Source organism: Stigmatopora argus, chromosome 3, assembly GCF_051989625.1.
Source record: "Stigmatopora argus isolate UIUO_Sarg chromosome 3, RoL_Sarg_1.0, whole genome shotgun sequence".
NCBI lineage: Eukaryota > Metazoa > Chordata > Actinopteri > Syngnathiformes > Syngnathidae > Stigmatopora > Stigmatopora argus.
In genome coordinates this window covers 21832548-21857238 of record NC_135389.1, presented here as the reverse complement: position 1 = coordinate 21857238, position 24691 = coordinate 21832548, and the positions used below count along the sequence as shown (strand labels likewise).

Genomic DNA, 24691 nt, shown 5'->3' with positions numbered 1-24691 from the left:
AAAAAAAAGGCACAAATACAAATTGACACAATGCAAAGTGGATAAATTGGTTTAAAAAAATCCTGCTAACCCATAATAACTTGTGTCATGGTGACAGGGAATATTTGAAAGAATCCATGTCATCTAATCAACAATACGCCTCCGCCGTAGGTTTAAAATTGCCTTAAAATCGATTAATTTTACAATTTCTCGCGTATAAGCCGCCCCCTGATTCACAATTTTCACCTCCATGTTCGTGGTTTTAATAGGTGTATTTTAATAGTGTTACTTTGAAGGGAAAATCTTAAGAAATATCATCACACGTGCTATTTCAGAGATACTGAATCAATCGAAAGGATCGTCTGCTGGATTGCAAATTCCGATGGCACGTAGACACACTCAAAAAGGAAGTCATGTGAGCAGTACAACCAGGAAGTGTGTCCGTAGCGGTCTCGTTTGTAAGATGGTGGCGCCCTCAGCGAGCAATGGCGGGCACAAGTAAGTGAGTTTTTTCACGTTTTATGCAAGATACGTTTTTCTTCTTGAATTTCATTCAAAGACGCCAAAATAAATTTTGTAAAGCGTTTTATTGGTTTATCTTTTCTCTATTTTGAAAAAAAAATGACCGTATCGTATCGCCCGCATTGTCTTGCGTTATGGCGTTTCGTGCATGTCAAGTCTAACTTGTGCGCATATAAGCCGTACCCTCGATTCAGTCATCATTTTTTGTGAGTTAAAAATACGGCGTATATACGAAAAAAATACAGTAACGCATGACACATTGCACAGGATATAAATGATAACCTAATGCCCACATTGTGTACTATATTGTGCACTAAAAAGCCAGTAGCAAATGCCATTCATTCTTAAGAACTGAGGTCGTAAATATCATATTTATCACAATCACGCCTCGGAGGCCTGTCGAATTGTATCTTTTATCTTTAGAGAATGGAGAAGGAGGTGCTTAAGCGCCGAGTGGAAAGGGTGTCAAGGGTTAGCCGTGTGAAGTGCAAACAATGCCGCCCTGAAACGAGAAGCTCCGATAAGAGAAGAAAGTTTGGAAGGAGGTCGCAGAGGACGAGGGGGGATTGCGTAGTCGACTCCAAGGACGAGGGGGGATGCGGGTTACAATCAGATATGATCAGGACTCCATCTCGGCATGACGTCGCAGAGTCGTGGGCTAATCCGCAGACGTGAAAAGACCAGCCAATCTCCAATCAGGGGTAAATCTCCATCCCCCAGATTCCTCCCTCCGACAGTCATTTAATGCCAAGTCCAAAACGCCCTTCACGCATCCGTCTATGCCACAGGTGGCAAAGTGGCGGCCCGCGGGCCAAATGCGGCCCGTCGCATCATTTTGTGCGGCCCGAGTAAGTAAATCATGAGTGCCATTTTTCTGTTTTAGGATCAAATTCAAATGAAGATTATAGATGTATGTTCTATTTCCTGATTTTCCCCTTTTTAAATCAATCATTGCAATTTTTTATCCATTTTTTTCTATTGGTGTTTTTAGGTCAAAAGCATTTTGGAAAATCTAAAAATAAATGTATAAAAATATTTTGGGTTTACCACTTTAATATTGAATATAATTTTTTAAAAAATTGTTTCCATTTGAAATGAAAAACAAATGATTATTAGATGTTTCCTTTGCTAAGAAAAAAAGTTCAAATAAACAGTTTGATATCTATAAAAAAAAATAATATTTAGGGCTTTTGATCCAGTTCTTATAATCCAATTTAAAAAAAAAATCTAAATATTATATCTAAAATGGTCCGTCATTTTTTTCTTTTTTGGTGTTTTTAGGTCAAAAAGCATTTTGGAAAATCTAAAAATAAATATATAAAAATATTTTGGATTTACCACTTTAATATTGAATATAATTTTTAAAAAAATTGTTTCTATTTGAAATGAAAATCGAGTTGATGTTATTGCGGCCCGCAAACCAACCCAAGTTTGACACCCTTGCAATTGAGAGGATTGCACATGGCCTTTAACTCAGGCCACGCCCCTTTTATGACCTGTTACTTATAAAGTTCACAAGAAAATATTTGTGAAAATGGCTTTCGAGCGTCTGACAGTGGCGGCTCAAAAAGAAAGAAGCGTAGGTTTATGTTGACGTGATGATGATGATGATGATGATTTAGGTCGCATTCTGTTTGCCTGTTTTGCTGCGAGTGGGGAGATTATCGTGTAATTCTAAATGAGCTACTTGTCGTGAACCGATTGCAAAAACCCTAATCACGCACCCGCTTGTTTTATGACATTTTTCTATTCGCGGGCTGCGATTGCCAGGATTACGTCGGGGCTTTTCCTTTCAAAGTAAAACTGACAACGTCAATAAGGAAAACTAAAAAGATGGCTTCAATTTGATTTTGACAAATTCTCCCCGAGAGGAATTTGAGACCCACAGTTTGGACGTAAGCAATTAAAAAAGACCAGAACATCGAAGGGCTTAAGAGTAGAGTGCTCCGTTTTCTTCTCATCCGGTCAGATGCAATTTGACTGCATCCCAAAATACTCTGGAGTACCACATTTTTTTCGCATATACGCCGTATTTGTCGCTCAAAAAATAAATGACTGAATCGAGGGTACGGCTTATACGCGCACAAATTAGACTTGTACGAAACTGCAAGGTGACAACGACGAAATAATGCAAGACAATGCGATTATTTATTTCAAAATAGAGACAAAATAAACAGATAAAACAGTAAAACTAAATTTATTTTGACATCTATGAATGGAATTCAAGAAAAAAAGTAAAGCAGAACAACATCTACCGTATTTTCTCACATATACGCCGTATTTGTCGCTCATAAAAATGATAACTGAATTCAGGGTACGGCTTATACGCGCACAAATTAGACTTGACATGCACGAAACTGCAAGGTGACAAAGATCGAACGCCATAACGCAAGACAATGCAGCACATGCGGTCATTTATTTCAAAATAGAGAAAAAATAAACTGATAAAACAGTAAAACTAAATGTATTTTGACATCTATGAATGGAATTCAAGAAAAAAATTAACCGTATCTTGCATAAAACATGAAAAAACTCACGTACTTGTGCCTGCGATTGCTCCATTTTACCTAGCGATGACAAACTAGACCGCTACGGACACACTTCCTGGTTGTACTGCTCACATGACTTCCTTTTTGAATTTGTCTACGTCCAGGCAACACCTTTTTAGGAATGTGCAATCCAGCAATTGATTGATAAAGTATCTCAGAAATAGCAAATGCTATGATTTTTCTTAAGATTTTCCCTTCAAAATAACACATTTGTACTCCCTATTAAAACCACGAATATGGAGGTGAAAATTGTGAATCAGAGGGCGGCTTATACGCGAGAAAATGTCAAATTCAACGATTTTAAGGCAATTTTAAGACTACGGCTTATACGCGGAGGCGGCTTATATGCGAGAAAACACATTAGACCTAACCACCAAGTATAATTTATAAAAGCGTTAGCTTTTCTGCTAAAAAAAACAGCCATGCAAATATCTGTTTCAGAGCCCTTATACGCCCCAACACAAAATTTTCTCCCACTTTTAGGATTGCTCTGCAAAATCTCGTCCGGCCTCCGATGAAGAATCGGACCACGTTTTCCCGGTGAAGCGGAGAAAGAAAGAAAAAATACATTTATCATGCCTCTCCCCGCTGCTGATAAGGTGTCTCTATTTATTCAGAGTGGACCAGATAAAACCTGAATGAAGCATTTGTTGCGGTGACAGTAGGGAAGAGGGTGCGCTAGCTTGTGTGTGTGTCCATGCGAGCAGATGGCCTCGACTGGGAGAGCATCCTTACTCCGGCACCCCCCCTCCAGCTAGCAACAGCAGCCGTCTTTCCTGCTTCCACACGCCCCCGACTGTGTTAATCCATCCCTCTGCGAGACTGTTTGTATAATGTTATTTAAAGGGAAATAATCCCCGGGAAATAGGGAGGGGTGGGGGGTCCCGTGTACAGTATAGCTCTTTGCTCAAGGGGGGACGCCATGAATGAAGGCACCATTTAGATTTTAGAGAAAGGGTGTCAGACTCGGGTTGGTTCGCGGGCCGCTTTAACGTCAACTTGATTTCACGTGGGCCGGACCATTTTAGATATAATATTTCGATTTTATTTTATAACTTTTTTTAAATATAAGAACTGGATTAAAAGCCCTGAATATTCTGTTTTTTATAGATCTAAAACAACATTTATTTTAGCTTTTTTTATATATTTTTATAGATTTTACAAAATGATTTTTGAATTAAAAACAGAAAAAATGGATTAAAAAATGACAATTATTGTTTTAAAAGGGGGAAAATCGGGAAATTTAATATACATCTATACTCTTCATTTGAATTTGATCCTAAAACAGAAAGTCGGCACTCATCATTTACTTTCCCAGGCCACACAAAATGATGCGGCGGGCCAGATTTGGCCCCCGGGCCACCACTTTGACACCGGTGCTTTAACGTCAACTTGATCTCACATGGGCCGGACCATTTTAGATATAATATTTAGATTTTTTTAATAAATGGATTAAAAGAACTGGATTAAAAGCTCTAAATATTCAGTTTTTATAGATCTAAAACAATGTTTATTTTAGCTTTTTTTATATATTTTTAGATATTACAAAATGATTAGTGAATTAAAAACACAGAAAAAAAATGGATCAAAAAATTACAATTATTGATTTAAAAGGGGAAAAATCAGGAAGTTTAATATACATCTATACTCTTCATTTGAATTTGATCCTAAAACAGAAAGTCGGCACTCATCGTTTACTTTCCCGGGCCGCACAAAATGATGCGGCGGGCCAGATTTGGCCCCTGGGCCGCCACTTTGACACGTGATTTAGAGAGAAAAGCGGGTGGAACAGAGGTCCGTTCTGACGGGGGGAGACGCTCGGGGACGGAGCCGCGCGGGAAAAAAAAAATGTTGAATAACACTTGTGTTGGCTTGATCTACGCAGAAGACGAAGAAAACAAACGCGGAAACACGCTCGCCGCGAGATCTGAAATTGTCTGGGCATGTTACTTCCAGAATGCCATGCATTCCGGAATAGGAGTTACAGTCAGGAAGTGTCGTTAGTTAGCTTGTCCCCTCTCTGTACCGGCAGATGTTTTTTTAAAGGTCTTTACACTTAATAGAAATAATTCATATCAAATTATTTGACTGTCATTTGGTGAAGATGGGGGAATTCATGCTGTTTGTCTTTTATCCTTGGAGTTATTGATCAACGGTGACCAGTCTAGGGTGTACAAATGTTATCCTTCCAAAGTTAGACGAAGAAATTATGAAGTAGTCTTACTTTACAAGTGATTTTCTCTGAATTTTAATGCGTTACAAGTAGGCGTATTCAGCTAAAAGATGCAACTAATGTTTTTTTCTTGCAAATAAGCCGTATTTTTGTAACTAAAAGAAAATGATGACTGAATCAAGGAGACTTGCTATACTATTTTTCACCAGTAGATGTCGGCAAAGTAACATTTACCATTTGTTGGTTATTTTCTGTTTTGCAGTATGAAAACAACCATTACTGGATGAATTAATTCCTTATGATATTGACCCTAATGTGCTTTTGATTCATACAGTCGCACGTGCGATATTTTTTCTTAAGATTTTCCCTTCAAAGTAACCCATTTGTACTCCCTATTAAAACCATGAATATGGAGTTGAAAATTGTGAATCAGGTAGCGGCTTGTACGCGAGAAATTGCCAAATTCAACGATTTTAAGGCAATTTTAAGGGTACGGCTTATACACAGAGGCAGCTTATATGCAAGTAAATACTTTTAAAAGTTCATATGTTGGGTACTTAACCAAAACAGACGGTGGTAGTAATCCATGAATCTAGGACACACATCAAGATGCAACAAGTCCACATGAATTAATCAAGCAAGCGCTAACTAAACTCAGCTATCAACTACCAGAATCAAAAACGGATGTTCTTACACTAAACACAATTTCTTCCAAGAAATGTTTGTCATATAATTCTAATCAAGGAAGCAGTCCCCTAACACCAAACACAAAACCGTGAAACAAAACGAACTGAACTTTCATTGTTTTAGTGAAATATAGGTTTTCAAGTCATAGAAAAAATGTGAGTTCAATTTTAGGTATAAGGTACTACTGATAAGCAATAAAATACCACAACTACTAATGGAGTACGAGGGGGAAACATTATGATTTGTTCAAAAGAAAACTGCCCCAAAGTGTTGAAACCTACCTCAGCGGACCTCCGGACTACTACTTCTTATTTATCACGCAGATATAATCAACAGAGCATTGTGCCGAGTGAAACGGTGACTAATTAATACCTCATGTATTTCCCAACTTCACAGTTCGACCAGGTTTTAGGCTTCAGATCTGGGAATGTACTTTATTGCCATTCATTTTTGTGATCATCTATTGCCAGATATGTATTCATGTTGTGTTATCCGACTAAATAAGGTATTTCCTAAACTTAACGGAACAGTTTCCTGCAGCCCCCCCAAAAAATACTTTTAATCTCTTAAACTGTACCAGCAAAACCAGGAACAAACCACAACAAACCCAGCAAAATTCTGAGGGATTGGACTTCGGTACTGGTCTTGCCGGCTCATAAACCAGCACATGTTGGATTTCTTAGCAAGACTTACCGTGAACAAAGTTGACTTGCACAAAAACTGTATGACCCAGAGAGCACATTTTTTTAAGATCTGCCCCCAAATATGGAAAACACTTGATTCATGTCATAATCTAAGCATTTATAACAGCACGGTTATCCCTATTTATGCATTTTAAACCATTTTTTACACATGTCACATGATTTATAGTACAAAGCCGTCCTTGTGTTAATTGAATAACAACAGCAATACATATAACAGCAATATGAAAACTTTCTAATTCAATTGAATTGTACCAAACAGTGAAAAAATGATGATAAATTTGTCAAAAATAAATAAATAAATAAACTTACCTCTCAGAGAAGAATCGAAGACCTTCTAGTGGTTTCCAAACAATTCAAAGAGTCCACACTTGCGGATCATCGGTAGTTTTGCCGTTTTAAAAAAAAAAAAAAATCACTTTACATGCTTCTCCGAGAAAGGCACTAATTCCTGTTCAAAGCTCCCGACTGGGCATCGAAAATGTCAGCAAGACGGAAAGAGGAAGAAGAAGGGGGGAGAAAAATGGAGGAAAAAGTCGGTAAAAACCAAGGTTCCTTCCTTCCACGCCCAGATCACGTGTTCAAGTCCAGGTGTGCTAACTAACTAACTAACACACGCACCTGTTTGAGCTTCGTACTCGTCCGCGGAGATCCGCTAGAGGGGGTTGGGGGGGAGCGGCCAGACGAGGGGCGGTAAGCCGACTCTTGGTGCCTGGCGGGCGGCTAAGTCAAGTAGCGAGCTCCGCTGTCGTCGTCGTGAGCTCCGGTCGTCGTCGCTGCCGCCGCTGCTGCTCCGCGCGAGTCACGGCAAACGGACAGCCGGAAAAAGACGAGCCGGATGGGATGGAGGAGAAGTAGCGATCGGGAGGGGAGAAAGTCGACTGGGAGTTCGGCTCGACTCTTTTGACTCGCTGGAATGTTTTCCGCGGGCGGTGGGAGAGAGAAGAGGGGAAGAGCGAGGAGTCCAACCAGCGACGAGTCCATGAAAAGGGGGCGGTCCTTATTTGGACGAATGACATACAGTAACAGTGGTGCCGTGACTTACGAGTTTCGTTCCTTCCGGGTGGCGAGCACGTCACGTAAAATGGAGAAATGACATAAGAAGGGGTGCCTTGACTTACGAGTTTTTATTCCGACGGCGTCTGTCAAACTCACTGGAAGCACTCGTGTCTCGAATCAACCTTCCTTGTGAATACATGAGAATTATTTATGAATATGTTATGCTCTCCGTAAGATAACATGTTTAATATCGTTTGTGCAACGGGGTTGCCAGACTCTGGGCCACGAGGTCCCCTATCCACTCTGTTTTCCATGTCCACCAACACGCCTGAATAAAATAATCCGGATAATTATTAAAGTTCTGGAGAACTTGTTGATGACTTGAAGTGACTTTTTCTTCATTAAAAAATCAGATTCACCCTATAAAGACTAGAATTCCCTTAATATTGATATTTTGTATACAAGTGTGGACATTATGACCCAAAGTGGAATATTATTGCTCATTTTTGTTCATGGATAAATACAATCAAATGGACTAAATGTTGATAAAAGTTAGAATTAAACTAATAAAAACTGAAATACACAATATTTTACTCAATAACACATCCGTTTTTTTAATTCAAAGAATTTAATTCATTGGCTGCCAATGACAATGATACAATATAATAATACAACACGAATACCATACACGCCATTGTTACTTTCTTATGTAACCTTCAAATCACTTTTTTTGCATGTTCAAATCAGAGTAAAAAGAGGTGACACATCTGGTACACCGCACTCTTATTTTGTAAAACACAAGAAAATATATACTGTATTAGTGTTACTGTCAGCCATATTACAGAATGCATTGTTACATTTTTACCTATAGGCCGAGCTTTAGGTCAATTGAATATATCATGTCAAATGATATTGCATCCATTTGTAAATGAGTTTCCATATTTATTTGAATTTTAGCCTCACTCAAAAGCATCACCTGTTGACATTAGTGATGGTTTGTAAATTTTTATTACGAATAGCTGGCCAGAATTTCCATTGGGATCCGTTAAATACCACAAGATCTATCATCTGGCAACCTTTCGAGTTCATTTAAATCCCGCATTTGAAATGTGAGTCAAGAATAAAGCCAGAAAATGAATTTCATACTTTATGACCTTGAGTGCATTATCATATATTGCAGTCATTTTTTTGGCACGGTGAGTTTGCGGCTTCTACCGGGACTCCGTGTGGCAGGGTGTCACTTCTCTGAGTGATTTATAGGCATGCAAATGAGGTTGCCAGTTGAGGGAGACATTCAATGTCTGCCCTGGGTGGCTGAGGGCCGACGCCAGGCAAAAAGCTGGCAGAGGGTCACTCGGCGAGGTGGGGGGACGTGGCCTTCGCAGGTCTTCGCGGTGACTGATGAGCTCCGGCAAAATGTAGGCCAAGCCAGACAAGTGTCAGATGGGTGGGCACCTCGAGAAGTCCCAAATCACAAAGGCCAGGGTTTTTGACGGGTCCGTGTGTGTTGGTCTGAAGAGCAATTAGGCTAATAGCGTTCGGAAGCTAGCTAACGAAGGACAAAAGTTGAGGTTCACATCCAGGTGGGAAAACTCTAAAGCACATGTGTCAAAGTGCCGGCCCGGCGGCCAAATCTGGCCCGTCGCATCATTTTGTGTGGCCCGGGAAAGTAAATGATGAGTGCCGACTTTCTGTTTTAGGATCAATTTCAAATGAAAAGTATAGATGTAGATTAAATTTCCTGATTTCCCCCCTTTTAAATCAATAATTGTAATTTTTTAATCCATTTTTTCTGTGTTTTTAGTTCAAAAATCATTTTGTAAAATCTAAAAATATATTTAAAAAAAAGCTGAAATAAACCTTGTTTTAGATCTATATAAAACTGAATATTCAGGGCTTTTAATCCAGTTATTTTATTCCATTTATTTGAAAAAATCTAAATATTATATCTGAAATGGTCTGGCCAACGTGAAATCAATATTTAGATTTTTTGTATAAATTGATTAAATGAACTGGATTAAAGGCCCTGAATATTCAGTTTTTTATAAATCTAAAACAATGTTTATTTTAGCTTTTTTTATATATATTATTAGATTTTACAAAATGATTTTTGAACTAAAAACAAAGAAAATATGGATTAAAAAAATAGCAATTATCAATTTAAAAGGGGAAAAATCAAGAAATGTAATATACATCTATACTCTTCATTTTAATTAATCCTAAAACAGAAAGTCGGCACTCATGATTTACTTTCCCGGGCCACACAAAATCATGCGGTGGGCCAGATTTGGCCCCCGGGCCGCCACTTTGACACCTGTGCTTTAAAGTGTCTTGGTGAACTAAAAATGTGGCTTCCAGTCTTGGTGTTAACAAAAAGCTGTCGTCTCGTGGCTCGCGGGGGTGCTGGAACGGGCAATGTAAACGTTGAATTGGTTGCCAGGTAATCGCGGGATGTAGCCCAGTCCTCATCGTTATGAATATGAACCATATGTTGGTGTCATTGAAGAGTCTCCAATGGTTTGGATGTGTTTGAAAGTGTATCAGGTTAATTAAAGCCTCTTAAACTGTCTTCATTTTAGAAAAATACCACTTGACTGTAAATGTGCTTAACAGCTGCCAGTGTTTAGTAAAACAAGCACGTTAGGATCTAGGAAATCTCTCAATTATATTTATTTTCCAGAAATAAGCTTGATTGGATAGACTCAAGTCTCATTAATGTTTATATGCAAGTTATTTTCATTCATTGAAGCGTTTATCCTCACTAGGGTTGCGGAGGGTGCTGGAGCCCATTCCAGTCGATTAGGATTAGGATCAGAATGCTGCCATTTTTGATTGGCTGAATCAGTGGTCGGCCAATCATAGGGGAGAAGGAGACAAAGGACGACCAATCATAGTTAGGGGAAATTTAGCATAGAATTAGCCTAGCATGCATGTTTTTGAAGATGACAAGGAGACAAAGGACAACCAATCATAGCTAGGGGAAATTTAGCATACAATTAGCCTAGCATGTATGTTTTGGGGGATGTGGGAGGAAATCTGGGTACCCCAAAAAAACTACACAAGCCCAGGGAAAACATGTAAATTTCACTTAGTGAAGACCGACATGGGATCGAATCCCCGACTCCAAAACTGCGAGGCCAACACGCTAACCACTTGTCCACCGTCTTTAGTAAAGTCTCAAATGGTTGCCATGGGGTTATACTTCCCCCTGTAGGCTAAAGCTAGCATATTCCTCAGCACTAATTGATTGCTAACTAGTTTGGGCTGCTTAGAACTGGCAACGTGGTTCGAAGTGCGTCTCACATTTCTAAGATCAAAGGTCAAGCGCCGGCCTTCCCGCGTTTTCGTGTTCTCCCCACGCCTGTGTGTTTTTTTTCCCAGTGCAGATGGTTGTTTAGTTTTTCAGGAGCCAAGACATCTTCTTGTCCTTGCTCCGTAGTCATATAATCATTAGATCTATGTCTCGTTATTCCGAGCTGAAGGTTGTGCGACATTCTTGCTAGTTCCGAATCCAAAAATGTGTTGATGACAGATGGAGTGGCTCATGGACGCCAGGAATTTGTCATCGCACTAGATGGTGAAAAGGTGCGAAGAATAACTCAGCAGGGACACCGAGGAAATGTATTTATAAAGGAAGACCTGGTGCCGTGATTTTTTATTAAGTGGAACTCCAGCTGTCATGTTTTTTGTGGACTTGGCGGAAAGGGAGTATATAGGATGAGGGTTTGAACTAGCAACCACGTTGAGGAGAATGCTGGCACAATGGGACGTGCGACAAGAAGACATCAGGTTAGCTAGAGAACAGACAGACGGGCTTATGGTGGAAAGTGGGAAAAAAACAAGGTGGCAGTGAAGGGCTTGTTGAGAACAGATTGCTAGCATGAGAAAATAACAATGGCAGGCAGAATGTGGCTGGCTAGTTATGCTAATGGGCCGGTTGTCAAAAGTATCAGAGCTCAAATATACAGATATGTACAATATAGGATTGCAAAAGTAGTAATATCCATCCTATCTTAGTTTATTGTCATGTTATTTTTTTGGGGACAGACAAAAACAGGAGTTGTTGTCTTATTAGCATTTTATCCTGCTAACAATGAAGCATGCTAGACAGTACTATTTTTTATGAATATTGTTGTAATTGGTGACATCTGTTTTCTTCCTTGAGTTATTTACTTTTAAACTAGTAATAGAGATCAGCAGAAATTTGTTGTCGTGAGATTTGATGATTTTGTAGCATTTTGCTAGTGATGCTAATGATATTTTTAGCATTTTTCTTGTGAAAGAAATCAATCAAATCAATCAAAAGCCTTTATTGTCATCGTACACAGCTGCGTATGAGGAAATTGGTGGTGAAATAAGATTAGAGAGTAGTTTTTGACATTAAAATAGGCACTTTAAACAAACTTGTTGTAATTTTACGTGGGTTTTTTAACACAAAAGAGCATTTCAAAACAGTATGACAACAGTATGATTCTGATGGATTCCGTTAATTCGTCACATGTCATTTGAGGTGGGACGGTCCGACCGCCATCGATCATCGGCCATTCAAATAGATTGAACGTTTATCGTCGTCAAATGTAGCGAATATGTTGCTAACTAGCTCATCGCTAGCTTGTGGACGGCGGCCAACACGCCATCCTTAATCATCTGTGACGGTTTGTCAGGCCAAATGAAGAGATCGGATAGGTCGGATGGGCCCACGGGCTGCCAGTTGAAAAGCCTGGCTGCCAATTGGAAGAAAAGCACTGATGTAACCTTGTGAAATTTGTCTTATCAGATGTCCCCGTGTCACTCCAGACAAGAAAAATGTCATTGTTATCCACCCTTTGTTCATAAGACAATCTAATCAGAGCTCCTCCAGCTTGGCCTGCATTGTCCAGGTGGCCTCTCGACGTAATGTCCTTAAGCTAGCTGATCTGATGTAGCCCGGTGGTCTGTGCCCACCTACAGACCACATGCTACCAAAACAAAACTGATCAACGATCCAGAAAGGTTTCGCTTTCTCGACAGGCTCTGTACTTTCACGTTTAGGGATTCAATCCACCTTCTAAATTGGATCACCAACGCAGACCGTGGAGTTCGCTAACAAGCTTACGTTTCTGCCCAAAACAAATCAGTCTCGGTTCAAACAGCTAATTGGTAAAATCATGATACGAGAATACTATTATTGTGCAACCGACAAGGAACGAGTTGGAGGAAAGAAACGGTGGAGGTCCCAAATATGGCCAAGTGGATTATTATTTTGTGCTGGTTCAGTTCTTTGGACGGACGGTTGGGTCGTTACAGCAGGAAAATCCGGTTATTGTCAAATTATTGTCAGACATCATGACAATTGCTTTCAAAAGAGCAGAATGGGAAAAAAATAGTAGCAACTATCACTTCTTTCCCACATTTGAGGTATTTTTTATTGCAAATAAATTGTATCACTCTGTAGTATTACTTCCAAAGCTACTAATGACTGTGTTTAAACATAGTAGGGGAATTTTACAGTTAGTATGAGGTCAGTTTACACAGTTTTAGGGGATAATCATTGTTTTTTTATGTCCGTGTTAGCGTACTTTCAATGTGTCTTGAGAACAGCATCATATTGGAATGTATTCTTTAAGCGGAAAACTGCGAAACTCCGGTTTTATAGGTGAGGATGAAACACACTCTGACAGGATTCATTTGAGATTACTCAGTGTAATCCCTTTATCTGCGTAACTACCTGTCCTAGAAAGTGATCCAAGCGCACCCCTACTAGCCTCATTGGCTAGCTGTTTTGACAGGGGCAAATCCTCCGACTAATGTGGCAGCTTTAGACTGGCACACCAATTCTTATCTGTTGAGCACCTGCTTCATCCTGTTAAAGTGCCACAACAAGTGAAAAGGCCTGGAATGTCAACATGCTGACATTAGAGCTTGTGGCCTGACAACAATACAATGTGTGCAAAGTGCATATGATTGCTAACGGGAGACCGCCATGAAAATGAACTAGTCACAACTGCCCAATTTGCCTTTGTAAATATTCTATGAGTTATATGGGAAATACATTGGAAAATATACATTTTAACAGACAGAATATTCATGCTCTGAAGTGCTTCCTGGCTCAAAAACAATTAATTAAATGTCTCCATTCTTAAGAATATGCCATTGATCGATGTTTAAATGAGGGGGAGGAGTCACGGTTTTTAACAAAACATTTATTTTATTTAAAAACTTTTTTTCATGTGTACATCACAACTTAACCTATATAGAAAAAAACGCTAATATTTAAATAATAAAAATATAGAAATAAATTAAAACGGAAGTAGTTACGAAACACTGGACGTCAATATCCGTCATACGCACTTGCGAAAATTAGCAGGTGAGTAGCTTTTTCCCCTCTTCTTCAGTAACTACCATTTTAAAAATAATAACGACGTTAAATATAACGTATATAAAATGTATAACCTTAAACTTGCATATTGGTATTTTCATAGAGCGTGGAATACGTTAAAGAGCTTTTGGGAAGACTTAACAAGAAGAGAGTTCAACGAATGTAAGTAGCATTTTCGTATATTAGCATGCATAACACATGGCTTTAGTTAGAACGCCGCATTTCCACGGCTGAAATACATATTTTATTGAGATGTATTTCACTTTTTGAGTGATTTAAGTATAAGTTATTTTCCTTTATGTGGAGAAACTTGAAGGCATTATCTGAGAGGAGAAAGGAAAATGTTTTAGCGAAGTCAACAGTGACCTCAAGTGTTAGCTTATGCAGAGTAACTGGTGGTTGGATAAGCGTAAAAATAAAATGAAGTAAAATGATAATTTAACGGGACCAGTATGTCTTCTTCAAATGTATTTGAATGTAAGGAGTCACCATATGAATGTATTGATGCATAAATTGCCTATAACAAAATGTTACAAATAATTTCAATCGCCGTCATGTGCACACGTGATCTATGACGTATTTAATGCTATGCGCATGCGTAAAGTCTGAGTACGGAAATGTGAATGCACAAAATGTAGTTTTTTTTTTTTTTTTTTTTTTTTTTTTTTACAATTGACTAATTATTTCAACGGATTATTTTGAAATTGTTTCATTAATATAAGTGTCAATGGATACAAACTCCTAGTTCGCAGTGCCATAAATTTATTGGGAGAAGGGGTGGCAAGGTCGATTCTTGAAAAGACCACTCCCAGAATGCATCGGGAAGCACAGCCGATTTAAAAAAATGAAAATCTATTTTTAAATTAGTTGTCAACCAGTATAATTAGAGCTAAATTGTTGTGGTATCAACGAATTATTGCGGTCTAAATTTTATCAAATGGTCCTCAATTTCTCTTGGACAACCGCAACTATGGGACGTTGGACAGGGAATAACGTCACTGACGCTTGTGTAATATCGTTAGCTTTGCGCAGTGGCAGTATCGTAGCCTATGAGGTTTATCCGAGGCGCGATTATTGCTAGTTGAAAACTTTACCCAATACCCCGCCATGACGACTTGAAATATAGTCGGCTACGGCAATTTTTGACGGTCTCTACGGAGACTAATATTAATGTTAAAATATACAAATGTCCATCTCAATCTCATGCCGTCTAGTTCAAATTTGATATCGCGAGGATCAAGCTAGTCACTAAAAATAATGCAGCCATTGTGATATACCCAAGATGCTTTGCGGTCGTTATCAAACATTTTAAAAATGATCAGTTTCCAGGCAAATCTGAGTATTCAAGTAATGTGAATTTTCTGAACGCAACAAACCACAGATAGACCACTTGATTTTTCGTTTTTCTTCATTATGACCGTCACCGAAGAAGGTATACTCAATGATGATCAGGTTAGTCAACGCGCTCTGGGGTTAGCTTTGCGCAGTGGCAGTATCGTAGCCCATGAGGTTTATCCGAGGCGCGATTATTGCTAGTTGAAAACTTTACCCAATACCCCGCTATGACGACTTGAAATATAGTCGGCTACGGCAATTTTTGACGGTCTCTACGGAGACTAACTTCATTGTCAAAATATTCTGAAATGTCAGCAGTCCTCATCTCTTACTATTTATCTTATATTCGCGGCGAAACAATGTACCAAAGTTAATTTTACTACGTTTATTTTCCTGAGATGATATGCGGGCGTTCTTTAACGTGTAAAAATATCAGATGTCATGTAATCTGAGTATTCAAGTAATGTGAATAATCTGAAAACACAATAAACCAGATTTACCACTTGAGTTTTCGATTTTCTTCATTATGACCGTCACCGTGGAAGGTCTACTCAATGATGATCACGTTAGTCAACTTGATAGTCGTTAGCTTTGCGCAGTGGCAGTATCGTAGCCTATGAGGTTTATCCGAGGCGCGATTATTGCTAGTTGAAAACTTTACCCAATACCCCGCCTTGACGACTTGAAATATAGTCGGCTATGCCAATTTTTGACGGTCTCTACGGAGACTAATCTTGCTGTCTAATTTAATACACCCCATAATGATTCAAAATTATGATCAACAACGTAATCGTCGATCTCATCATGCATGACTAGTCTCCCCTATCAAACCAGGGAATTTGCATAGGATTATTTACATACATACCTGAATTACCACTGACCAATATTTATTCACAAAATAAATGCTTTGCGACCGTTCCTAGACTTTTTGAAAACATGATCAGATACCAAACAACCCGAGTACTCAAGAAGTGTGAATAGTCTGAAAATGTTTTATTTTTCTACATCTTATCGTGACCGTCACTGTGGATGGCTTCGTCAGTGGTGATGACATTAGTCAACTCACTTCCTGGTTAGCTTTGCGCAGTGGCAGTATCGTAGCCTATGAGGTCTATCCGAGGCGCGATTATTGCTAGTTGAAAACTTTACCCAATACCCCGCCATGACGACTTGAAATATAGTCGGCTACGGCAATTTTTGTCAGTCTCTACGGAGACTAATGACTATGTATAAAGCAAAAGTTGTTGATATCTAGTAAGTAATTCACGTTCTAACCTGAGAAAACATGTTTCATTCATCTGAACAATAGCTATACCCACAATGCATTGCGTGGAGCATCTCTTGAATATAATTTAGCCACATGTTCCCTAATGTGTTAAAGACGGAATATGTAATGATAAGAAATCTGAGTATGCAATTTACACGGTTAATGTGTAACAGTTATCCCCGAAATATCAGATTTTATTTTTGACCGGCGCCGTGGCACGTAAACATAACGTGAAACTGCTTTTTGACCACTAGAGGCCAGTATCGCTCATGTTTTCCCTAAAGTAAGTTTATGGGGAACAGTACATATATAGCCAGATTGCTTTTCTATCTACGTACAGTGCAATTGTAAATTAAAAGGTAACATGACTTTGAGTTTAAACAAAAAATATTTCACAATGGCACCGTGTCTTTAAAATGTCTCTCAATAAACATGTGTTTTATTCAATTCCCCGCCCACCCCTAAAAAAGTAAACAGATTTGCACCTTAAGAGAATTTGATGGAATAGCATCTCTCCTAGTTTTCGATTCCTCCAGAATGGGTTGGATTCCTAACCGCCGTCACGCAAATGAGATCTTACACACAGCAATAGTCTTCAAATGATAATGTCATTTACATATGAAATACATTAGCAGCCCCCCAAAGATGTGTAAACAAAGCTTTGATGTGTAAAGTTAGTGGAGAAGCCCATTCTGGTTGTTCTAATAACAGCAACTCTGTGCTTGACTTTATATTGCTTGAGCGAATGGCAGCAGGGCTCAGCTGGGAAAGTCTAATAATGTCCATTATTTTTAGGTGGGTCATACCAGGGTATTTCCTACCTGACTCCACTGTGTTATGACCCCTAGATCTCATCTCTTTTTGTCACTTGTTATTAAGTGAGAGCGCATTCAAACATGACATGCGATGTGTGATGCCACAACAAAAAATATGGAACATTACAAAAATGTGTAGTGAGGAAAACAAGGCATTAAATAAAGTATATGTACCGAATATCTTCGAATAAAATTGGGAATATTTCAAACTCCGAAGTGAGCAATTAAATACAAATATTTTAATAAAGCACTACTTTGGCTTTTTTATGGATGACATGTTTGTAACTTGAATTTCAAGGTAGGTCAATAGCACTTTATTCATGTCAGGTACACAAAAGATTACAATCTCAATGAGCTGCTTTATCAGAAAGTGGATGTTTTGACTCCTTTCGAAATGTCAAGGAAATACTCAGTGGGCAACAATAAGCTTATCGGGTATCTTTCCCAAATGTCAAACTGTGAAGGTGATTTATTTATTCTTTGATATATTGTTGGAGTCACAAGTGTGTTGAAAGACGAGATTGAAATGGACTCCATTTGTTTTGGGTTTTCTCTGGGGAGTTCTTAAAAAAATATATTTGTTTTGAGGAAGGGCTATTTTGAGCACAACTTTGATTTTGATGGGGGGGGGGGTCAAAAATCTAGGAATCAATAGGAAATCAATAGAATTTTGCTGTGCGATAATGTAGGTAAATTTGACACGGAAAACCCTTGATTCAAGTCTCTTGATTTTGTGCTCATTGTTTTTGGTTTGGTTGACTTAGAAACCCATTGAGAAAAATCCATTTTGTGCTGTGTAGTTGGCTTAAAAGCTGCTGTCAGGACTTCTTCATCAGCTCTAGTAGAATGTTCTCTGCAGCTTTCCTCATCTTATCTAGCCGTGGATTTGAGAACATCAACATTGTCTTGATCTTTTTCGTCACTGATATAGCTCCCAAGTAAGTATCTGGAAGCTCAGTTTGCCGATTCCCCTCTTGTTTGCTTTGGCGTTTATCCGCAAAGCCATCTGAGCCACGGCCTTGTTGACTTAAGACTGTCGTAGCCTAATGCCTTGGGCGTTTGTCTTCTCCTTTTGTCTTCCAACTTTAAAGGAGTCACTGTGCATATATTTCAAGAATGGGAAAAAACAGTAAGAATGTAATACAGTGCATTTGTTTGAAAGATAAGCTGCGTGTCAAGATTTTTGGGGGGAATTCTGACAAGATACACATCACGTGGATGCTATTGTACTAGCAGAAAATCTGGCGATAGCAGTTGCTTAGGAACTGCTGAGGTGTTTGGATTGGATAGTGATAATTCTACGATGAGAACAGGATTCCTCATGAAGAATTTAACCAGGACAAGAATGAATGTTCCAGAGTCCAGCAAGTCATGCTTGAATAGGCCGACTGAACATTAACCATGCCAGACAGTGTGATACAATCGCTGTGGCGGGAGGAAATGACAGTTTACGTCAGAATTGGTCAGTCGACGGATAAGCAAGGATTCCCAGACGACTAAATGGCAGCACAATTTTTTATTCTCATATACATAGAGCTACAAAATGAATCGACTCTTTGAACAAAGGCTTTCCCTGTAAAATCCAGCCTGAAACTGCATTCTCCCACAATGCCTTTTTCCATATGCATGGCGAGGGCTGCGATTGAGTCTAGTCCCCACCAAGTGGAGATCTTTTACGTCACTTCTATGTGTTTGTGTCAATCTGTCTTTCAATTTCCAATTGAAATTGGATGAAAAATGACTCGTCCCTGGGTGGGCTTGAACCACCAACCTTTCGGTTAACAGCCGAACGCGCTAACCAATTGCGCCACAGAGACTTGTGGGGAAGCTGTGGGTAAGTGACTGCTATTATAGAGAGCTCACAGCATTGCATAACCGGTTTTTGAAGGCATTCTGGTAGCTCTCCCAGGAAGCTAATGCTGTGATAGCATCAGGCTAGAGTCAGTAATTTATTAATTTTGAAAAGTACTTGCTTGTTGTTACAGCCATGGTATCTCAAATGCATAAAATCAGCATATTAATGATGTGGGCGACATTTAAATGCGCCTAGTGGATAACTTAATTCTCTCACCAGTTAAAGGTCAGCCAGACAGTAACTTGCCTGCCAAAATGAGACGGAATACCAAATAAGATGCATAATATGAACGGTATAAAGTTTTTCCAAGTCAATATATTGTCATAATTAAAACCTACTCTTAGATAATGGTGTTAATTTCAATCACACAACGACGTGACTACCTTCCCGAGTTGAATACATTAAAAAAAGCCCTGAAGCTAAATTACTTTGGCTGATGAGGTGCTAAAAAGGGAGAAATTGAGCAGATAATGAATGAGACTCGATAAAAAATGTTCTGCAAATGTCACTGATGAGGTATTATCCTTCATTAATTCCCACTTTTTTTTCTTCAATCAAATTACTTCGTATTATCCGGTAAATTATTGTTTTTCATGCTTTTTAGTGACTCTAAAATTCCAACGAGGCAAAGTCTGGTGTTTGCTAAAGAGTTGAGGGTGTACCCGCATACCGTATATACTCGCATATAAGCCGCTTTTCCGGACAAAACAAATGATGACTGAATCGAGGGTACAGCTTATGTGCGCATAAAAAGACGACATGCACGAAACTGCAAGGTGACAAAGACGAAATTCCATTCCCTTCAAAGTAATGCATTTGTACTCCCTATTAAAACCATGAATCAGGGGTGAAAATTGTGACTCAGGGGGCGAGAAATTGTAAAATGCAACAATTTTAAGGGTGCGGCTTATACACGCGGGGCGGCTTATATGCGAGTAAATACGTTAATCCAAATTTACCTGTACAGGATAATTTGACGATAGCAACAACAAGCAAGGTTTCAGGCACAGCAGGAGTCAAATAACATAGTTTTGGGAATGTTAATAAATGTGTGCTTTTATTGCTGATAAATTGGAAAAGATTACAGTCGTCCCTGGGTGGGCTTGAACCACCAACCTTTCGGTTAACAGCCGAACGCGCTAACCGATTGCGCCACAGAGACATGTATGACCAATGGAAAAGCTCCTGATAGCATAGGTTTATTGGGGTAAAAAAACAAAAACTGCACCTGTATCTCGGCCTTGGAAACGTGGGACAAAATGGGTGGATCAACCCCTGCCCTAGAAAAAAAAGCCAAGATTGCTAGGACGCTTTCAGTTAACACCCTATGATTAGGAGACAGAAAGTGTAAGAATGCTTACCTTATTTCTGTCCTATGTATGCTATAAGGAACAACAGAGTTTAAATTAAAACCACTGAAAAATGTTGCCTTCGTCCCTGGGTGGGCTTGAACCACCAACCTTTCGGTTAACAGCCGAACGCGCTAACCGATTGCACCACAGAGACGGTTGCCACTGTGATTTTTTTGTTTGCCTCTGTGTGTGTGTGTGTGTGTGTATGTTACCGTCACACAATGCGCTAGCAGACAACAATACAGCGATATTCGGGGAACGAATCATTTGGCGTTTTCTAGCGGCGTTTTCGTTTGACACAACGATGTCCGATTGTCATGTGCGATCATGTCAAAGGAGAACAGAGAAGAAAGGGAAAACCTTTTTTTCAAGTCATGGGAGCAACCAGGGAACTCCTTTCCATGTTATGGTTGTCATAGTAACCCATTCGTGCACAGAAGGGTTAGTTAGCCTGCTTGAATGCTTTTCATATGTACATCATATAATATCATGGCTAGGCTTCAGTTTTTGGCTTATATGCAAATAAATTTAGAGTAATGGACCATATAAAAAAAATAAAACGACAACTGCTTAAAATATTGACGTAGGTTCTCCTTCATGTATATGTATTTTATAAACCGTCTTGTAAATACAAGCTGTTTTTCCATTAGCCAAGATGTCACGGTGACAGAAAAATATCGCACCGGCTGCCAAATAGGCGACATTTTTTTTTACGTCGCAAGGCGAGCGTGAGCACCATAAAGATAAGAGTGATGAATACAATTGGGGGGAAAAGCATTCATGAGGAATAATGATTTATTTGAATTTAATGTGAAAGCCTCTTCCAAACAAAAACACTAAACGAGCCTTTTTATCACATTAAAAATTTTCTCGAATGAAATTTACTGGTTTCCGCCATTGTAAACGTGGACCCAAGTCCTTCTCAACTCTGCACGCCGTTATCTCCGTTTGGACAGCTGGTTTAAGAGCTGTGTGGTCGCCATGGAAACGCACTCAAATTCCGACAGGCTGAAGAAACGAGACGCCGAGCCGTTGTTATGATTTGAATGCTTGCTGATTCCAAGAATATAATAGAAGGGATTTTTCTTTCTCTCGTTCCTTGATTGCAATACTTACAACTTCCACTTGTGTTTTGAAGGTGCGGACTGCACAAACATCTTCCTGACCAGGACTCGTTCACAGCTGAAAACTGAGCGTGACCAATGAGCCAGAAACTTTCAGTTCAGGTACAGAATCGTATGTTTCAAGAAGGCGCTTTTTTTGTCAAACGGAGTACAGTGATGTCTTGAGATACGAGTTTAATGCGGTCCGGGACCGAGCTCATATGTCAAATTACTCGTATCCCATATAAAATAACTAAATACAAATTAATTCGTTCCTAACCCTCTGAAAAAAACTGAAAAATAGGATATTACAATGGAAACACGTCTTTTCAAGTCTTCTAATTTACCACTTATGCTTACAAAGTAACAAATCGCTATCTAGTGGTTATGATCTGCAATAAAATATAACAGTATTGTACGGAATTCTTACCTTGAAGACAGACAGTAGCGGCTAACGGTTCGCTACACTTTTGTGACACCACGTAACATGACATAAACTTGGACCTAAATTAACTTTGCTTACTATACACACACTTCAAAATGGATGTAACCTTGTTGTGCTAACACCGAGGCAAAGGTGTTAATGTATTCCGCCGCGGCTTTCGAATCGGAACTAGCTGCTTCTCCGCGCCTCACAAACGAGTGTTCGTTTTTTAAAGTTACCAAACCAGCCACAACTCGCGTATCTCAAATTGGGTCACTCGTATGTCAAGGTATTACTCTATTTACATTTAGGTAGAAAGTAGTAGTACATTTTTTCTTGCAATTGTGATTAAAAGGAGTTTATTTTAATCCGTTATTGCTATTCATTATTCCTAAATTTCTCTGGAAGGCTTTACAAATCAGGTTTATTTTCACTCGTCACGAATGACGAGCTGGGCCAATATGTTTTCAAATGACTTTTTATTTATTGTAAATGCTCCCACAACGCAAGTATGCGACAGCTTATTGTGCTAACAGTAATCTCCTCTATGTAGAAAGACGAATAGCCTAAGTGGCGTACTAGAGAGTCGAGACGTCGCTATGAAGGCCTTTTGTGTTTTGGTCGGGGAACGCCATTCTGCCATTTGATTGGCTGCTGTCAAGAGGCAAGGACTCCTTAGATCTAAAGTCAGCTTCGGAATAACCCTCTTAAATAAATATTGACTTTTCGCTTATTGCCATTTATTGGGAGAGATTGTTTTTGATCTGAGGGATTTGACGGGTGAGCGTGGCCATGGTACGAAGGTCACTTGTACCTCAAGACATCACATAATGGGTTTTTTTTCGGGTGGAATAGGGAGACTTTAAAAGGATAATGGTGTCCATGATAGCTACAGAATGTCATTTCAAAGAATAACATTCAGTTTTGTGTTGACTCTAAAATGTTTTGAACATGTATTTGTGTATGTGGAATGCAAGAGGATTTATTTATATCTGTTTTAGCACTATAAGCCATTTTAAATCCCAATTTTATGGTGACAATATTCCGGTAACTCCTGTTATATACACCTCTCATTTGCAGTCTGACTACAATTGAGTTAGTGGGGAAAAAACACCCACCACAAAGTTAATTGTGCTTTCAGACTGACTTGCAAGTCTGTTCCTACAATTTTAAGCAACATTTCCTGACATTTGTTGACATTTGTCTCCCAGCCTCAATTATCAAGCGACTGGCGCAGGTGCGTGTGCACCTCTGCCCTGATTACCCTCCTAACAATCCACCCACGCTAGACCTTTTGCTATTTGTGAATGTCTGCAGAGCAAACTCATCCACTTCCTGGAATAGATTGCCGCTCCTCCACAAGCCACTCATCTCAAAGGCAATCCCGATTGGCAGCTGTCCGCTACTTTGACCCTTCGGTCAACGCATCTAACGTCGGACTCACTTTGCGCTCCCATCGTCCGCCCACGTACGTGATCGAAGATGACGTTCCGTGAACTAACGAGTGACCCGTACGCCATTGGCTGCTGGCATCGAGTACAGCGGTGAGTACTTCATGCCACTTTTGAATTTCTAGATTTTTTTTCAAGTCTTGACCTGCCACATTGATGGCATTCTAGAGTTAAGAGGAACCAATGACGGCCATCAATTGGTCACGCCACCTGTGTCAATACATTTTCTTCCCGCCCAATTAAAAAAAATTGAATTTCTAGATTTTTCTAGATGTTTTTTTGTCTTGAGCTGCCACATGATGGCATTCTAGAGTTAAGAGGAACCAATGACGGTCATGAATTGGTCATGAACTGTGACGCATGCCACCTGTCAATACATTTTCCTCCCGTCCAATTAAAAAAATGGGATTTCTAGATTTTCTAGATTTTTTTGGGAGTCTTGAGGTGCCGCATTGATGGCATTCTAGAGTTAAGAGGAACCAATGACGATCATGAATTGGTCATGAACTGTGATGCAAAGCACCTGTGTCAATTCATTTTCTTCCCGTCCAATTGAAAAAATTGAATTTCTAGATTTTTGTTAGTCTTGAACTGCCGCATTGATGGCATCGTAGAGTTACGAGGAACCAATGACGGTCATGAATTGGTCATGAACTGTGACGCACGCCACCTGTGTCAATACATTATCTTCCCGTCCAATTGAAATACAAACTCAGCACACTCCAGAAATACTATCCTTAAGACCGTCATAATCATAATTGATGAATCTATTGGAGACGATGGATAATTTATGACGAACAGCCAAAATGAATTGAGCCGAACCCGTCCTTTTTACATGCACGTCACATTTTATTTCCGCCTGGCAACCCGGGGCGACCCAGGCGGCTTAAGGCAGACGCCAAAGCATCCGACCTGCATGCCTCTGACACTCGGCTGTCATCACGAATATCCATGCACTCATATCTCTTGTCAAATCCCATAATCACCGGTCAAATTATATTTTCGTCAGGCAGGTACACACGCAGACCTGAGTACACAGGGGCAATGGCATAAATTAATTTTGTATGAGTGTAACAAGCAGTGCATTGGATGAGTGGTTAGTGCATCGCCCTCGCTCTTCT

The 24691-nt window shown here is 39.4% G+C and overlaps 1 protein-coding gene, 1 long non-coding RNA gene and 7 other non-coding genes across 13 annotated transcripts in view; 5 read left to right on the top strand and 4 right to left on the bottom strand.

Annotated features, from left to right (window-relative positions):
- Positions 1-7577, bottom strand: part of LOC144071188 (uncharacterized) — a 51468-nt gene extending 43891 nt beyond the window's left edge. The window contains exons 1-2 of one of the 2 annotated variants that reach the window (XR_013299573.1): positions 7233-7577; positions 6924-7079 (exon numbers count right to left, since the gene is read on the bottom strand). This is a non-coding gene — a long non-coding RNA (uncharacterized LOC144071188). Of the gene's footprint in view, positions 1-6923 lie in introns of both variants that reach the window. The other variant, XR_013299572.1, reaches the window with a different exon arrangement.
- A 6361-nt stretch (positions 7578-13938) lies between these two features.
- The window catches only part of shisal1b (shisa like 1b), a 41998-nt gene continuing 31245 nt past the window's right edge, over positions 13939-24691 (top strand). For 3 of the 4 annotated variants that reach the window (XM_077597422.1, XM_077597421.1, XM_077597419.1), the window contains exons 1-4: positions 13939-13956; positions 14072-14130; positions 21731-21818; positions 23437-23663. The gene's annotated coding sequence lies outside the window, so the exon portion shown is untranslated. Of the gene's footprint in view, positions 13957-14071; positions 14131-15262; positions 15421-21730; positions 21819-23436; positions 23664-24691 lie in introns of those variants that run through there. The other variant, XM_077597420.1, reaches the window with a different exon arrangement.
- Positions 14989-15129, top strand: LOC144072001 (U4 spliceosomal RNA). Its single transcript, XR_013299789.1, has one exon. It is a non-coding gene; the product is annotated as a U4 spliceosomal RNA (small nuclear RNA).
- Positions 15444-15584, top strand: LOC144072009 (U4 spliceosomal RNA). Its single transcript, XR_013299796.1, has one exon. It is a non-coding gene; the product is annotated as a U4 spliceosomal RNA (small nuclear RNA).
- Positions 15891-16031, top strand: LOC144072004 (U4 spliceosomal RNA). The gene has a single exon (XR_013299792.1). It is a non-coding gene; the product is annotated as a U4 spliceosomal RNA (small nuclear RNA).
- LOC144072002 (U4 spliceosomal RNA) lies at positions 16379-16519 on the top strand. The gene has a single exon (XR_013299790.1). It is a non-coding gene; the product is annotated as a U4 spliceosomal RNA (small nuclear RNA).
- trnan-guu (transfer RNA asparagine (anticodon GUU)) lies at positions 19129-19202 on the bottom strand. The gene has a single exon. It is a non-coding gene; the product is annotated as a tRNA-Asn (tRNA).
- trnan-guu (transfer RNA asparagine (anticodon GUU)) lies at positions 20329-20402 on the bottom strand. The gene has a single exon. It is a non-coding gene; the product is annotated as a tRNA-Asn (tRNA).
- Positions 20673-20746, bottom strand: trnan-guu (transfer RNA asparagine (anticodon GUU)). Its single transcript has one exon. It is a non-coding gene; the product is annotated as a tRNA-Asn (tRNA).